The sequence below is a fragment of the Ambystoma mexicanum genome, chromosome 3p, assembly GCF_040938575.1.
Source record: "Ambystoma mexicanum isolate Mex_15411 chromosome 3p, UKY_AmexF1_1, whole genome shotgun sequence".
NCBI lineage: Eukaryota > Metazoa > Chordata > Amphibia > Caudata > Ambystomatidae > Ambystoma > Ambystoma mexicanum.
In genome coordinates, this window is record NC_090925.1 from 1221554944 (window position 1) to 1221571972 (window position 17029).

The following is a 17029-nucleotide window of genomic DNA, read 5'->3' on the forward strand; positions in this document are numbered from 1 at the left end:
GTTTACTTCAACTATTTCTGGAGGCAGCCATCTTGTCTTTATTCTGGCCAGGTCGTCTGATGGCGTTATGTCACACGACTCAGCCGTTCTATGGGCTTTGATGATGTCCCCTTATTGTGCAGGTTACTCCCTCCGCTCTGCCCCATATTGTGGTGGGGGTCAATACTTTTCCGGGCTGCTCTTGTGCACCCCGGGGCGTTCAGCATGATGTGCACACCTGCGGGCCGTTGGTGGTGTCTGGCACTTCTTAATGGTGTCTCTGCGGTTTCTAGGTGGGCTGGGGGGCACTGTATCACCTTAGCGGTCTACTCTGGGCCTAACCCGGTGGACCCAGACCAATGTCAGGGTTGGCGTCTGCACCGATGTGATATAGGAGTGGACTGCAGCCTCCCACGTAACAATATGCACGCTGAGTCACCCTCTGGCGCCCCCTGCTAGAGCGCCCCTTGCTAGAGCGCCCCTTACCTTCTCGGGGGCCTGTGCAGTCCGCCTGGGTTTTGCTGGTTCTCGTTCACCCCCTTGGCTTTGTGGTCTTTCTTCTTTTCTCCCCGTGGGGGTGCAGTGGGTGTCAGCACTGTTGTGGCATAGGCCGGCGCCCGTGAGGCTTCCCGGTCTCGCCAGTGTGCTTGGCTGGCCAGGTGGCACCTCCGCTCCCGCCACATGCTGTGCGGGGTAGATGTTGTCGGTCCCTTGCTTGTCGTGGCCCAGGCAGCACTACTTCACTTCCACCCCCGGGGGGGGCGTTGCCGTTGCTTGCCGATGGTGCTTCAGTATGCTGTTGTTCCCAGCAGGGGGGAGGTGATCGCTGGGTCCCGGGGTCCTTGCGGTGGCCCCGGGGGGGCACCGAGGGGCTATCTGCACTGGTGAGGGGTCGTCCACTTCACGGTGCTCTCAGGGTCGTTGTCTGGCCACCGGCACTGGCCTTGGTCCTAGATGTCACGGGGACCAATGCGCTTTTTCGGCCAGCCTCTCTCTGGCGTTCTGCGCCACCCGTGACCTCTGGGTGGACCTGGCACTCCTCAGCTCCTCGAGGTCTCGTCTCTGCTCTCCCACTTCCGGCTTGTTATCTGGGCACAGCCTGTGGTTTGTCTAGCCCCGACTAGTCGAGCCACGCCGTTCCGCGTCTTTTGCCTGGCTATCTTCAACTCCCATGCAGCACGGGTTCTCCCTACCGAGCTGCATTGTACATGCCTGCCATTTTGGTTTTGGCAGCAAGAATCTTCTCTGGTCCTTTTGTGCTCGCCTCTCACTTGGATTCTCCACAAGACTTTCCCTAGCCATTCATTGGACCTTTAGACACCCTTCCGTTGTGTCTTTACAATATCTATCAAGCACATCTTGCCAGCTTGTCCGATTTGCGTTTAGGATCACCACAGAGCTGTGAAGCCCTGCTGTCTACCGCATGGCCACCAAGCCATGCCCCCCTGCAACACCATATACTTAACATCATCTACCCATTTCTGCAATATTGGTAATTATACATATCCATGGCGGTGTAATTGCAAATGTTTGCAAGGACCTAGTACTTAATGAGGTGACAGGCCTATTTTGACATTGCTGCAGACATTCAGTCATCCCTTTAGCAATAGGGATCGGACCTTAAAATAACCAGACGCAAATGTATACTGCTTGGTTATTAAAGTATCCGGTGCCTCAGTCAATTAGCCCGTACATTCATGCGGGTGACCAGTCAGTCTGATTCCCATGTCTAATATGTACTTATGAACAACATGCTGGAGGAATACAGTTTAAGCTTTATATGGTCAAGTGTCTAGTTCACTGACTTACAAAGCTCCAATGCATGGTGGGGTCTGAGCATTCAACTGATAGTCTGTTGGTAGACCATACTCCTAATGGTTAAAAGTGTCTGGTGCATAACTTAAAGATGACTGGTGCCACTGACTGTTTGTCCTGTATATTGAAACAGGTCGGCAGTTTGACCATATAGAAAGCCTGATACGGTTTAGTAAGACTAGGTGTCCACTCACCACGATCATAAAATGTGATGGCATGTCTGTTAATCATGTGTCCAATGTACTGACTACCAAGTGGTCTGTGAATCATGTTTAAAGCTGGGCAATGTCATCACAACTGCATAGACTGTCGTATCAAACGGCAGTAGGCAGGATGGCTATTAAAGTGCAAGTGTGCCATGTCCCTAACTAGCCCAGTGGAGGACAGTGAAAAAATCATCAATAAGAGAGAAAAAGGAAAACACCCAAGAGAATTCAAAATGCATGACTGTTCTCAGATTCAGGAACATCATATATGTGGTGCGATTTGAACATTTGGAAACATACAGGCTGATCGAAGATTGACAATTCATGATGTAAAGCAACATGGTTTAGAAGTTGGTGAAAGAAACAGACACCCGCAAATGGATTCGTCCTATTCCTGGACCTGATCCAGGAAATAGTCATGTTCATGCACCTTACTAATTGATGGGTGTGTCTGAGGAAACCTGGGGGCCAGTTGTCCATTTCGAGAATAGAATAAATCAAAAAATCATTCCATTCCCAAAAACATGTACAATTCTACATCTAAATTGTGTCCCCTTGGATTTTTACTTTCAATGTCTATAATGGATCTTGTCTCTTCCTGTCGCAGCAAGTGTTCCCTATCTTCTCCTCTTGGTCCTACATCGACTTTGTATAGCCCAAAGAAGATTTGTTCAGTAGAATCACTGCTATGCAATTTGGAAAAATTAGTTTGGCCATTGGATAGGCACCATCATCGTTCTTGATTGCCCTCACATGTTGCAATATACACATTTTCAATTTGCATTACGTGCTTCCCACGTACCGTTTTTGACAGGGGCATGAAAGGTCATAGACTACAAATTCAGATTTGCATGTGATTTTCCCTTTGATGTTGATGGGGTGCCCCAATATCGATGGTTCTAAGTATTGCAATGGTGAGCATATTTGCAAATTTTGCAATGGGTGCATTTAAAAAAGCCTTCTCCACTTGTGGTCAGCCAGGTTTTTCATTCCCTCAGATTTTCTGATTTCATGAAGCTGTTTACCAAAGTATATTTAATGGAACTGCTTTCCCTAAAAGTGATATCTGGGTGTTCCTTGAGTATTGACCCAAGGCCTTTGTCTGCTCTTAGTATTTTCCAATATTTATTGAGATTATGCTGTATGGGTTGAGCATGGGTTCCAAAAGTAAGAATTAGTCGTGTGACATCTTCATCGATTTTACTGATGGTATTAGATGCCCGATTTGTTAACAGAGCATGTCTGTTTAGTGCCTGTGCTTTCATATAGGCCCGTTCGATAATCCTTCAGGGATATTGCTGTTTTAGGAAAACCCAAGCAGTGATCTTGCTGGCTGTATCGAAGTCTTCAATGTTGGTACAGTTACTTCGTATTCTGATAAATTCCCCATAGGGTATGCTCCATATGCCATTTTTTGGGTTGCCACTTGTGGCATGGAGTCGGGCATTTGAACCTCAAGGTTTTCTGTATAGCTCTCAAATCACATGTTGGTCCACTATTTTAACTGTGACATTTAGGAACACCACAGAGTGTGAACTATGGGTTTGCATGAATTTCAGATTACAGTCATTTGTATTGAGTTCTTTGATGAACTCTATCCATCCTTTTTCACTGCCTTTCCAGATAATGAAGAAAAGATTGTCGATGTAGCACAACCACAGCACTATATTCTCTGTATGAGCCTCGTTTTCGTCTGCCCATACTACGAATGTATATTATAATTATGTCTTACCTAATATCTTTGTATGTGTCACCTTCTGTGTTGAATACCAGCAACATTTCTGAAACAGAATAAAATGTATTTCATAAAAGAAATAAAAAGAATAATATTTACTTTTTTCATGATGGTACTAAGTGAATACTGAATGTATTCATAGTACACAACCAATAAACGTTTGCATTAATCATGCTACAGAAGAAAAAAACTTCTCATTGGAGATAAAAACCTATATTCACTTATGTAAAATATTTATCAATAAATATATATCTACACATTATATTCTATCTCACTTTCTACAACTATCTCTATATGACACGTTTAGTAAGAACGCTAACAATTGTATAAATGAACATAATGTTGAAAGAAAGATTAAAGAATAACAGTTACAAAGAGAAGGAGTAACTAGAGCGCAGTATAGGTTAAACACACACTGCATGGTTACCTCAACTACACTAACCATTTAGGCAACTATGAACTTGGTTTTGTACCAGCAAATTCTAAATAGAATTGCCCACAAGGTCAATAGCTTGTGCACCTGTAAAGCATGTAACTACATTGTTTAAAAAAAAGAAATTTAAATACTATTATAAATAAAATAACTATATACAATGAAGCTGTGTTTCAATTCTGTACAAACATTATTTAATATTAAATGATGTCAAATTTGCAGATTAATTCATGAAACCTTAAACAGGGAACCAAGACATATAACCCAACTATGTCTTCAGTTTTAAAAATAAATGTCTGAAGACATGCCAACAATGTAACATTATTTTGAATATAAATCTTTTTAAAGTCTAGTCATATCAAAATTTCAAATAATAGGTAGATAATAAAAGCTTCTCTGTGTGTAAATGTATTAACACTTACTACAAGCTACACTAAGAACCTAACAAATGTCAATTCCATCCTTCTTGTAAAATCTGTGTGCGTCCTTGATTTCACCACATACACATAAGAAGTTCATAATGACATTTGATAATCTACATATCATCTTTGACATTTTTCAAAAATGGGAATTGTTATTTAAAACTTCCATTTGCACAGATAGTTGCGTGCAGTGTGGAATAATTTGTTTATGAAATCAAAGTTAACTTTAAAATATAATAATCATCTCTACATTTCCATTAGAATACATCTTTTCAAATTGGTGTGCGTTCTTTTTTTGGCCACCTATACACATAAGAAGCTAATGACAATTTTCTAAAAAGTACTATGAAAAACAAAAAACGCATTGCACGACTTTTTGAAAATTTCCACACTGCAAATAGAAGATCTTTAAACATTGAACAAACTAACATTTAAACTGGGCTATTTTCATTTTTTTATTGAATTGGATACTTCTTAAAATGTTGTCTGCATCCTTATTTTGAACAAAATGTGAACTACAAGCTTCCTCCTGCTCCTGTTTCTCTTATGACTAATAATAGTCAGATCCAAGCAAAAGATGAATATCTCATTGAAGTGATGAAGCTACTGACTAACCGTCAATATTATAAACCTTTAGTGGTTGATCCAACTCAGAGGCTTCAAGAAGAAATCAATAGTCTGACCATCCATGCAGCTATCGAAGGATGGATAGATGAAAATGAGAAAAGATTCTTGAATACATCTCATCCTACGCTGGCGGCTTTCTACATCCTTCCTAAGGTGCACAAAGACAGTAAGACACTCCTGGGCAGCCCCATTGTATCAGCCATTTGGTCCATCCTTGAACCCTTATCACAATACGCGGATGTGTTTTTCAGACCTTTTGTTATGAAACGACATCACCATGGAAATGATCAACATTCTCAATAACATAACATTGAATGGTGAAGGTATCCTGGTTAGCTTTGATGTAGAGGCACTGTACCCGAGCATACCATAAGCAGCAAGACTTGAGGTCCTCAGAGAATATCTAGAGAAAAGACCAAATACGACTACCAGGGTACCGACCGCCTTTATTTTGGAAATCATAAGACTGGCTCTCACGGAAACTGTCTTCATTTTTTAAGACAAATTATTTCAGCAAATACTGTCATGAACCACCGATTCCGGCCCTTCTGGACTTCGTGGTCCATGATGCACCGCGGCATGAGGTCAGTTATTCTTCCAACATGGCCAACAGCCCAGAAACGCTGCGCTCTAGTCTTCACGCGCAACACTCTGCTTCCTAGAAAACAGGCATGCCCCCGCGGCTCTGCACGTCTCAACGCAACTGCTTGGAGTTGTTAGACGTGTTTTCGAGTCTGTGTATCGTACTATTTTCCAGTTCCTTACCCCCTTTTTCCTTCCTGGAACACTCTCCTGATTCCTGCATTTCTTCCACTAGCCTCATCTCCCCTCATCCCGGATTCCATCTTGTGCTCGGTGCCACGGTCTTCCGGGCACTCACTGAGCATAGGACGCCTGCCCCTCCTCCTTCCTGGATCCATTGCCGAGCATTCCTGCATACTGAACGTTATTCTGCTTAAGGCAGCCGGCTTACCTCACGCTGGAACCCGAAGATTCGCGCCCCTGCCTGTACAAGTTTCGAACAGTGAGGAAGAAGGAAAGCGCCACCAAGAAGACCACAAGCAAGGAAAAACAGGTGAGAAAGAAAGAAGCTTGTGACAGATTGAGATGCCCAAAACCTGATATAGAAGTAGACATGGAAGCCGCAGTTCAAGACCTCATGAGAGGAATGCAAGAATTAACCACAGAGGTTCAAAATCTCAAGGCCGAAAATGCAGCATTAAAGCAGCTTGTCTTGTCCTGGGATTCCGCAGTCAAAGAATGCGCCCTGGTAGGGGGTGTGGTGGACAAATATGATGGATCTTCCAAGTCCTTGTGTTCCTTCCTTGACTCCTGCCTAGTGCATTTCACGTTCAAACCCTATTATTTCTCCACGCCACGGGCTAAGGTTGGATTTATGATATCTCACCTCTCGGCCAATGCCTTAACATGGGCAACTCCCCTAGTCAATTCGGGAGACCCACTCTTGGAGGATTACGATGGATTTGTGGAAGCCTTTAAGGCCATGTTTGATCGACCAGAACTTGTCTACAGTGCACAAGAAAGACTTCTCGAATTCCAGCAAGGCGTTCAGGATATGCTTACTTACGTGACTGGCTTCAAACAGCTAGCTAAAGAAGCCGATTGGTCTCAAGAAGCTAGTGTCACCCTATTTCGAAGGGGATTGAATGTTGAAGTAAAAGATGAGTTAGCCAGAGTAGCCCGTCCGAGTTCCTTCCAGGCCCTGATGGACCTTTCCTTACAGATAGACTTCAGAATCCAGGAGAGAAAAGCAGAGAAAAGAAAATCGAAGACAACATCCCCAAAGACAACCGTAGAATATCCTTGCCTCAAAGAAGCACCCGCTACACGTCCCTCAGATCCAGAAACGATGCAGTTGGGTGCCTTCCGTGGACCAATTTCTCCACAAGAAAGGATCCGTAGGATCAATACCGGACTGTGTATGTATTGTGCCTCTGATAAACATCTTGTGAGAGAATGCCCAATAGCGCGACACCAACATTCGGGAAACGCCAGCTCCCGATCCTAAGTGGAGCACAGCTTCGGGAGAAAGATGCCTGCTCCGCATCCATTCCTTCCTTGAATACTCCAGGACAGAAAACGTTAGTGATTCTCCAGACAATTTTGTCATCTACTGAGAAATAATCCTTCCCCATCCTAGCTCTAGTGGACTGCGGTGCCATGGGTGTTTTCATAGACCATGACTGGACTGTCTGTCACAATATTCCTCGAGAACCCAAAGAAGTAATACAACCCGTTGAAGGAATTGACGGGAGACCATTGTCTTCCGGGCCCATTACTCACCAAACCAAGGAGTTACTACTCTTGATAAACAACCATCAGGAAAGGCTCTGTTTTGACATCATAAAGGCCGCTCACTACCCCATGGTTTTAGGCATGCCCTGGCTTCAGAAACACAATCCATGCATCAACTGGGCAGCTGGATCCCTATTTCTAGGTTCAGAATTCTGTATGTCCCATTGCTTGTCTCAAGACTCATTACAAAACCCTCCTGTGAACTCCAGGAATCCCAAACAATCATCCTTAAGTGTATCCAACATTATCCAAGTACCTGAGATGTATCAAACGTACTCAGATATGTTTTCAACAGTCATTGTTCAAGCTCTTCCAACCCACAGACCTGAGGATTGTGCCATTGACACAGATGCTTCAGCAGTGATTCCATTCGGCAGAATGTTCATATTATCCGAACCCGAAAAAAAGGGGCCTACGAGAATACCTGGATACCAACCTGGCAAATGGGACTAGCCGTCCTTCGAAATCTCCAGCCGGTGCTTCCCTATTCTTCGTTCCAAAGAAAGACACCAAAGAACTTCGACCCTGTTTGGACTACCGTGGTCTCAACCAATGTACTCTCAAGGACCGTTATCCGCTACCATTCATTTCTCACATCATGGAGGCGGTTCGGGGTGCAGTCATCTTCACTAAACTTGATCTTTGGGGTGCTTATCACCTCATTCAGATAAAGGAAGGCGATTAATGGAAGATCTCCTTCAGAACTCCCTTTGGTCACTTTGAATATCTGGTAATGCCCTTCGGTCTCGCCAACGCCCCTGCGGTCTTTCAACGGTTTATGGATAGAGTTTTCTCTGATATGTTGTTCCTTTTGGTCATTGTGTACCTGGATGATATACTGATTTATTCCAACGACCCCAGATGCATCAAGTCCTACAGTCCCTGGAATGCAGAAAGAGTCGCCAAGCCCGTTGGGCCTTCTTTTTTGGCCAGTACCAATTCCGTATTCACCACTTTCCTGGAACTAATAATATTATAGCAGATGCCTTATCCAGGCGTCCTGCCTACGAGTCTGTAGAAGCTCGTGACTTTCCGAAGATGTTCCCTAATACCGTGTTTGTGGCACAAGCAAATTCCCTCCTGGAAGACGTCCGACCCGGAACACCTTCTTCTGATCTCTGGAAGGATTACATCAGGAATAATCAATGGAACCTATTAACGAAGGATGGATATCTCTTTAAGGGCACATGACTGGCAATACCCACACAAAAACAGAGACAAAATCATGAATCTTTACCATGACACCTTCCATTCGGGACATCGTGGCATCACTACCACTCTCCGCCTCATTCAGAGATAATTCTGGTGGCCGAAGATGATTGCCGACGTAAGAACTTACATCCAAACCTGCGCAGTATGCAATCAGATAACAAAAAAACCTGCAGGGCTTCTACATCAACCAGCATTACCAACACGCCCTTCGGAAATTATCGCCACAGACTTCATCGTGGAATTGCCCCCATTCAGAGGATATACAACCATAATGGTTACCATCGATCTGTTTACCCATGTGGCTCACTTCACACCCTTGTTCAAACTACCATCCTCGCTTGAATTGGCAGGGATATTCCTAAAGCACATATTTAGGCTTCATGGATTACCTTCCAAGATCCTCTCCGACAGAGGACCTCAGTATATATCCCAGTTCTGGAAACAACTATGCCAAATACTACGCATCCAGCGTGCATTATCTTCGGGATATCATCCTCAGACTAATGGGGCAACGGAACAAGTAAATCAGACTCTGGAACAGTACCTCTGCTGGATGCTTTTGAAAGAAAATACATCAATAATTACATCAACCCTTTTAGACATCAGATGAGGAACTGGCATCGATACATCGACGATGTGTTCACTATATGGTCTGGCACATTAGAAGAACTTGAAGCTTTCAAATTATGGATCAACATACAAGATCCATATCTCAGGTTTGCTATGACAGCAAACAAACAGGAGTTACCTTTCCTAGACCCAATTATCCAAAACAATGCCCGAGGTCAGCTGGAAACAACACTATACAGTAAACCGACAGATAAGAACACTCTACTCCACTCCACTCCACTTCGGCAGTTATCACCCTAGTAATCTGAAGATCAATTTACCATATGGTCAGTTTTTGCGCATAAGAAGAAGTTGTTTCACCATTTAACAGTTTGAAGACCATGCCAATGATCTGACAAAACGACTCATGGAGCGGGGCTATCCTCAGAAGTCGATAAAAAATGCAACAAAGCAGGCTACAAACACTCCACGAGAAGTAACCTTGACAAAACAGATGAAAGTGAAAGAAGGAAAGATGACTTGTGTGACCAGCTACAGCTCAATCAGAAATGCATTAAAAAAGACAAATCTGAAATATTGGTTGTTAATATCCTGCCCAGATTTTCAGCCAAGTAAACCAAGGTTCGCTTTTGAAAAGACAAGAAATCTGAGACAAATGTTGGTCTTCCCCCATTTACCAGGCATTTTAAATGTGGACAATGCTCCGTTTGTTCTCTAACCACAAACATGAAGAGTGTGTCTCTGAATCAGTTCAAACTGGTATTCACCGAACTCACCAACTACAAAACCACATCGGCAATTTATGGTATAAAATGTCCTTGCGATTTAGTACACATAAGGAAGACTAAGAGAGCAGTACGTCAGCGCATTTGCGAGCATCGCTCTTGCGTAAAAAAACAAGGTTGCCGACAAGCCTCTTGTGGAACACTTTCAGGCCAAGAAACATACACATTTGGACATTAGATGGTTTGTGATCCAAACGCTACAGGCAAAGACACGTGGGGGTGATAGAGATCTTGCCCTCAGAAGACTTGAACAAAAATGAATCCAAAAAATAGACATTGTTAAACGAGGTTTAAACACCAGCATTGAGTGGAGCCTTTTCTTCTAATAATACCATCTGAACCGTGATCTCTTTGATGTGTAAGAGGGTCTTTTAACATCTTCCCCACTGAGTGCAATTATGTGTTTATCTATGAAATTGGAGCATAATTAACATCTTGTGCATATGGTGTTTACCTTATGTATCATCTCGTTTATTAATGCACTATCATATATAGAGGAGGAATGCATGGTAATTATGACATATCATACAATGGTAATGTGGACATTGTAAGATTTGGACTCTTCAGTGTATTTATAAGACAATTGTATACATATTCATAGCATGTTGTATAATGCAGACATACCTGTCCATCGGGAACAACAAATGAGGTTTTACACCAGTGTTTATGTTAATCTCAAATTACTTAGTGATGTATATATATCATATGATGGTGGCCGATTTGTAACACTCCAGTAGATCATGAGTGATGTATAATAACATGAGAAAAAAGAAAAAGTTGCATTCCAGCACAATGTGAGTATACATATAGATTGTATTCAAAATTGTATGATTTAGGAGTCTGTGTATGTTGTGCATATAACATACACGGGTTAGGGAAGAAATTGCAATTAGGATATGATTGATGTATTGTGTAACCCCTGCAAAATGGTCCTAATGACCTATGCAATATAGAAAATGAATTTTATACACATAGTCCTTCCATTATGTTTACCTCTTGAGGGACATGCAAGATGAGGACTGAACATTTAGTCCCATTTCTATGCCCATTAAAATAATAGTGCCGGGACTCTGTCTCTTAATTCATACACGCCTTGGGCGCGCCACAGCTACATGTAATGATTCTAAACATGGAAGCCACGGCAAAGACGAAAAGTAGGAAGTATCCCCGTCCTAACATCTCTAGGTAAGAACCCTTTTTCTTTCATTCTGAAACAGGTAAACTGTCGCCGGCGCAATTACGGTTACAAACAATGTATAAATATTGCACAGCACCCTTTTAAGGATACGAGGGTGTCCGTTTACTATTGACACAGGGACTAGGTGCCCTGTTGGTCATATTGTATAGCAAACCATGCCTGCACCCTTAATGACCAAGTTTGCAGTCATATAGGTTTTGTCTGTTGCAGCCATCGGTGCATATTCAAGCGGTTTCCTTAATTTTGATATAGACAAATTGTTTCCGGTGCAATTACGGCTGCATAAGCATGGCTCAGCAACTTTTTTAATATACAAGGGTTTTTCCATCAATACAAGGACTAAGGGCCCCGCTGGACTAACAGATTTAATGATTGCACAGCAAACCTTGTCTGCCTTCTGAATGATTATGTCGCAGACTCATAGAGAATGCCTCATCTGTTTTTTTCTATTGCAGCTAACATTGCAGAATAAAACTGTCGAAGTAGACACCTAATTCATCCGGTGCCGGACAGTCTAGATGAGAAGCTCCTTGGCTCCATTATCACATATAGAGGCTTATTAACTCACCTGTGTTGAGGTAGGAACGCGGTTCCCTTTTCCTTTTCTTTTTTGTTGACTTGAAGTGACAGATGTAACATTGCATATAATGCACACATCTCCCTATTTGATGCTATACACAAAATGGCACTTTTCCCTGTGATTTCCACTTACAGGCATTTATACAACATGCGTATTTCTTGATGCATTCCACTTGGTCACCTGTCCTTGTTTGGTTCATCTAATCAGGTTAGTAATCCGCAATCCGCATCAATACCCATACTCTGTAGTAACTCAGAGCACACAGACCACTTTTGACATTGTTGCCCTTTCTCTTTTTAAACTGTAGATTATGAAATATGGGGTTAGAAGATTAAACATCTATACCAAATTCCTCTGTCCTGACAAAGGCCTGTCTCTATCAAAAGGGAAGACCACCGCATGGATGTGGACTATCTCATTCTAAAAGGCCAAAACGCTCTGTCAACAACACTTTTGTTTATCCATTGTCTCACTCTAAGTGAAAAGGAGGGTGATAATCAACACCACTGGGACAGTGCTAGGTACCTAAAGAAAAACTGTTAAGGAACACAGAGACATTATAGAACTCTCAGAAAATGTAACAAACACAACTGTGAAGTTTCACCAACACAAATAATCCTGGTCCAGTTAGACTCGGGCAATAGGAGTAGATGTGATTCCATCTTCTGTTTTTGGTACACTGTGTTAATGAGGCTCCGAAAATGAGGCTCTTACACCCACTTAAACCTCTACAAAAACAGGTACAAGGGTATGAAAAACTTCATGGTATAATACTATAGGCCAAAAATGAACTAACCCAGAATGAATGTAATTGCATACAATGTAGATTGATTTGTTTATATATTTTTTATATGTTTATTAAATAGTACGTGTAGGCAACCAGAGTAACTATGATTTTTTGAATAAAATATGTCTTTTTGATAAGAAACAGGGGTGATTCTTATGTAAAGTGGTTTGTTTGGAGTGGCTAACAGTAAGAAACTCCTGAGGTATGTGTTTTGCTTGGATCTGACTATTATTAGTCATAAGAGAAACAGGAGCAGGAGGAAGCTTGTGGTTCACATTTTGTTCACAGGTAAGTACCTCATACAACACAGGCCCCTCAGAAATATAAAATTACAAGGTACAACCTATTTTTACATATGCAACCTTATTTTGCCCACCTGCACACATAACAAGTAAGACAATACATCTAAATCCTTCCCTAATTCTCTTATTAGTAGTTAGATGGCATTTATTTTTGGAAACATTGTACTTTTTGTTTGCATCTATAGTCTACCGTTTACTTGTTTCAGATGTAAACAGTTATGAGCTTTTACACTCAAAATAATGTACATGGAACCATTTATGTAACCAATTACACTTGTCAATATTAAAATATACAGTGTTTTACACAATAAAACGGAAGAAGAAGATTGCAGAATGCTGTTTTTTCATTTATGTAATTTTCGGAATGGTATCTATTCATGTATTTCATAGTAATTTTATAATACATCCTACTAACAATCTATATTGTACTGAACATAAAACACTTAATAGCCTATTCTTCCTTTTCAATGTTTCATTTTGCAGTTTGTATTCACAAAGAACATAAAACATATTTTAAAACGTTGGTTCTAATAACATTAAGTAAGCATTCTTTAAACCCTTTGGTAATCTAGCTTGATGTGGGATTATAGAGTCATTGCAGACAAGCCAATCAACATCTGTACGCACCAATGCTGTGTAATGTCTATAGTGATGTATGCAACTTGTGAAAAATAATTGCACACGTCTTAAAGGTTCTTACTAATAGAAACGTGGCTAATTACAAAATTAATTACTGATGTGTTAATTTTCCTACCATATAACACTGGGCCTCATTACGAATGTGGTGGAAAGGCAACAACGGTGCCGGTAGCGCTACCGGCGCCGTTGTTACCTTTCTGCCACATTATGAGTTCTGCTTGCCGGTGCCGGACTGCACGCGTGGTCTGACCATGCGTGCAGACAGGCACCTGCGAGCAGAACTCGTGATTGCACCGGCACCGTTATAAAGAATGGGGATCAGGAGGCCGGCCATACCGGCACCCGCGAATGGGCAATTACCGACCCATTCATCTTGTAATGGGCCGGTAATGGCCCATTCATGGGTGCCGGGGCCGGTAGCGAGTTTGGCAGTAGCCATGCTCTTAATAAGGGCAAGGCTACCGCCAAACTCGTAATGAGGCCCATTGTATCTTACAAACATAATCAATACATACTTTTAAAAACTAGATTTTGCAGTGTAGATTGTAAATTACAACCGCAGTCACTGCATTGCATGTCATGAAAATCTTTACTTAGAAAAACAGAAAAGTGTAAATTTTTCTGATCAGGGATAGGGGCGTCAAAAAATCTTTCAGAAACATCCAGAGTAGTGTCATCTTTCTTACATTGTCGACGCATATGGTTTCACTCGTAACTAACTCCTACATATCTATCTACACTAACATTTTCCTGCAGTAATACATCGAAGACCGTCATTAAGAATTCTTGACTATCTTCGTGGTTATTTTGGGAAAATTGTTGATTTCCACTTGCAACAGCTACTACATTTCGGATTGACATTGCCGAATGTGTACTGTGTGGTTTTTCATCTACAGATATTTTAGGAAATGAAAGTGCCACACGTAGCTGCTTGTCTGCTCCTGAAGCTATTTCTTGCATCAGTGTTATCATTTGAAACAACACACACAAAGAAGCATTATAATAGCATTCAACTCCTGTTTCATTACTAAATCTACAATGGGAGTATGTCATAGTTGAATGACTTTCCAACTCTGGTAGATTCTCTTATTTTGTAGTCTTAAGAGGAATGAATTTCTTTGAAAGTACTTTCACTGGTTCCTTATGTTTCCTGGCTAAGTGCTTAGCAGGAACAGGTATAGGGTTATGGTGAGGAGCATACAGTACACGTAACCTTTAATATTCTTCAATGCAAGAAATGTCAGCTGTCACTTTTCTTTCATTAAAGTTTATTAAAACTAAACCTTCAATATTTCTCACACGTGACAGAGCTACATATGACATTCCTTCTTCAAACACTGTATGACCAATCTCAATAAGTGCTGCTTCTAAAGCCAACCCTTGTGATTTCTGATTAGTAATTGCATATGCAGAGCACAAAGGTATCCTTAGAAAAGCATGAAATGTGCAGAGGTTCGTGAAATCAAATGAGATTCTTCTACACAATAAAACTTTACTTCAACATGTTTAATATTTGTACTGTGAGTAAAAATTTGTTAAGGGCAATCACTCTTCCCATTGCTCAATTGAATAGATCGATTTCTACATTCAAGTCCTTTTTACATTACTAGTGCATTGATCTACAGTTTTAAAACTGCTTCTAGACCTGCCGTTTTAAAAATATCTCCACAATATTTTGCTTCGCAGAGAGCAGCATTGTAAAGTTGAACTTGTTGCACTCTGTAAGTGTACACATCAAAGCAACACACGACATTTTATTTCCTGAAGAGTCAACATGACATCAGGTGCAGTGCAATTTGCATGAAACATCTTAGAAATCAGTCTTCCCTTTAACCCATTCTGTGCCAAGGACGAGCTATCTCGTCCTTGGAATTACTTCCGTAATGCCAAGGACGAGATAGCTCGTCCTTTCGGCACTCGGTTTTGAGCGATCCTTGTAAAGCAGGGATTGCTCAAAACTGTAATCCAACCCCCTGGCTATGTGAGGGGGAGGTCCCCCCTCACTGCCAGGGGGCTGGATTACCTTCAGTTTCACGTCGGTGTGCGTAAAGCATGCCGATGTGAAAGTGAAAGTAATTTTCAGCGCAGCAGCCATTTCGGGCTGCTGCGGTGAAAATAAAAGGGGAGTGTTCACCTTTCTCCCCCTCGATCTCCGGCTGTATTTCAAGCCGGAGATCGAGGGAGGTGTTGCTGGAAAGGGGAGATTCTCCCCTTTCCAACGACACCTTGTGTGAAAGCATTGCTGGGCGCGGAGAGGGCGCAGAGCGTTCGAACCTCGCCCAGCAATGCCCACTAGACACCAGGGATGTCGTTACAGTGCGGGGGCAGGGGGTCTGCTTTCTAGGTAAGTGGCTTTCCCCCCCCCCCCAAGGAAGGGGGCACATATATAAAGACCCCTAGGGGCAGACAGGTGACCATCTGCCCCCAGGAGTGGGGGGCAAAAAGAAAATATAGGTATACACACATTTCGCCAACCTATTTTTGGTCGTGGTACTTTTCATCGCCGGACTTTACATCGCCAGAAACCCTGTTTTTTTTATTTTTTTAGTTTGGGGGGTGTTGTGTTGGGGTATTATTATAATAGTAAGGGAGGGTCTGAGGGGGAACGGCCCCCAGAATAAAATAATAAAAAACAGGGTTTCTGGTGATGTAAAATCCAGCGATGAAAAGTACCACGACCAAAAATAGGTCGGCGAAATCACGTAGAACCAAAATATATATATATATATATATATATATATATATCATGGCTGGTGTTGGGGGGGGGAAGTGCCCCTCCACCCCCCACTGGACCACCAGGGAATTTTTTTTTATAGAAAGGGGTTGCCCCCCCCTTCCCCCAAAATGAACTTGGTGTCATGTCATGCAGCCTTCCCTGGGGGCAGTTATCTGCTCTTAGGAAGGGGCATGTAACACCAGGGAGGGCTGCATGAGATGCCCCCTCCTGCATTTGGTGTGGGGGGAGAGGGTCAACCCCTAGTACATTAGAAAATGATCTGGCGGTGTAGGGTGCCCCTCGGCCCCCACTAAAGGGCAGCCTGCCATTTTCAATTATTTTCTTTGTTTACTAAACTTGCCTTGGCGCAGAGGGGCACATTGGTGTGCCAATCTGGCCCTGGGTGCCCAAACCTTACTGCCCCACCCACTGGGGGGCCTGTCCCACAATGTTTGGGGGCCCTCTCCCCCCACTCCAAATGGAGGGGGGTGTACCTCACGCAGCCGTTTGTAGGAGGCCCATGGAGGCCTGCATGAGGAGCCCCCGCCACCCATTTGGGGCGAGGGGGGGAGAGGGCCCCCACAAATTGTGGGACAGGCCCCCCCAGTGGGTGGGGCAGTAAGGTTTGGGCACCCCGGGGCCAGATTGGCACACCAATGTGCCCCTCTGCGCCAAGGGGAGTTGGGTTACCAAAGGAAAAAAGTGAA

The 17029-nt window shown here is 42.8% G+C and overlaps 1 protein-coding gene across 3 annotated transcripts in view; it reads right to left on the reverse strand.

Moving 5' to 3' along the window:
- The window catches only part of SLC4A9 (solute carrier family 4 member 9), a 1170242-nt gene that overhangs the window by 767103 nt on the left and 386110 nt on the right, over positions 1-17029 (reverse strand). For all 3 annotated transcript variants that reach the window (XM_069652671.1, XM_069652669.1, XM_069652668.1), the window contains exon 6: positions 3733-3781. The gene's annotated coding sequence lies outside the window, so the exon portion shown is untranslated. The remainder of the gene's footprint in view (positions 1-3732; positions 3782-17029) is intronic.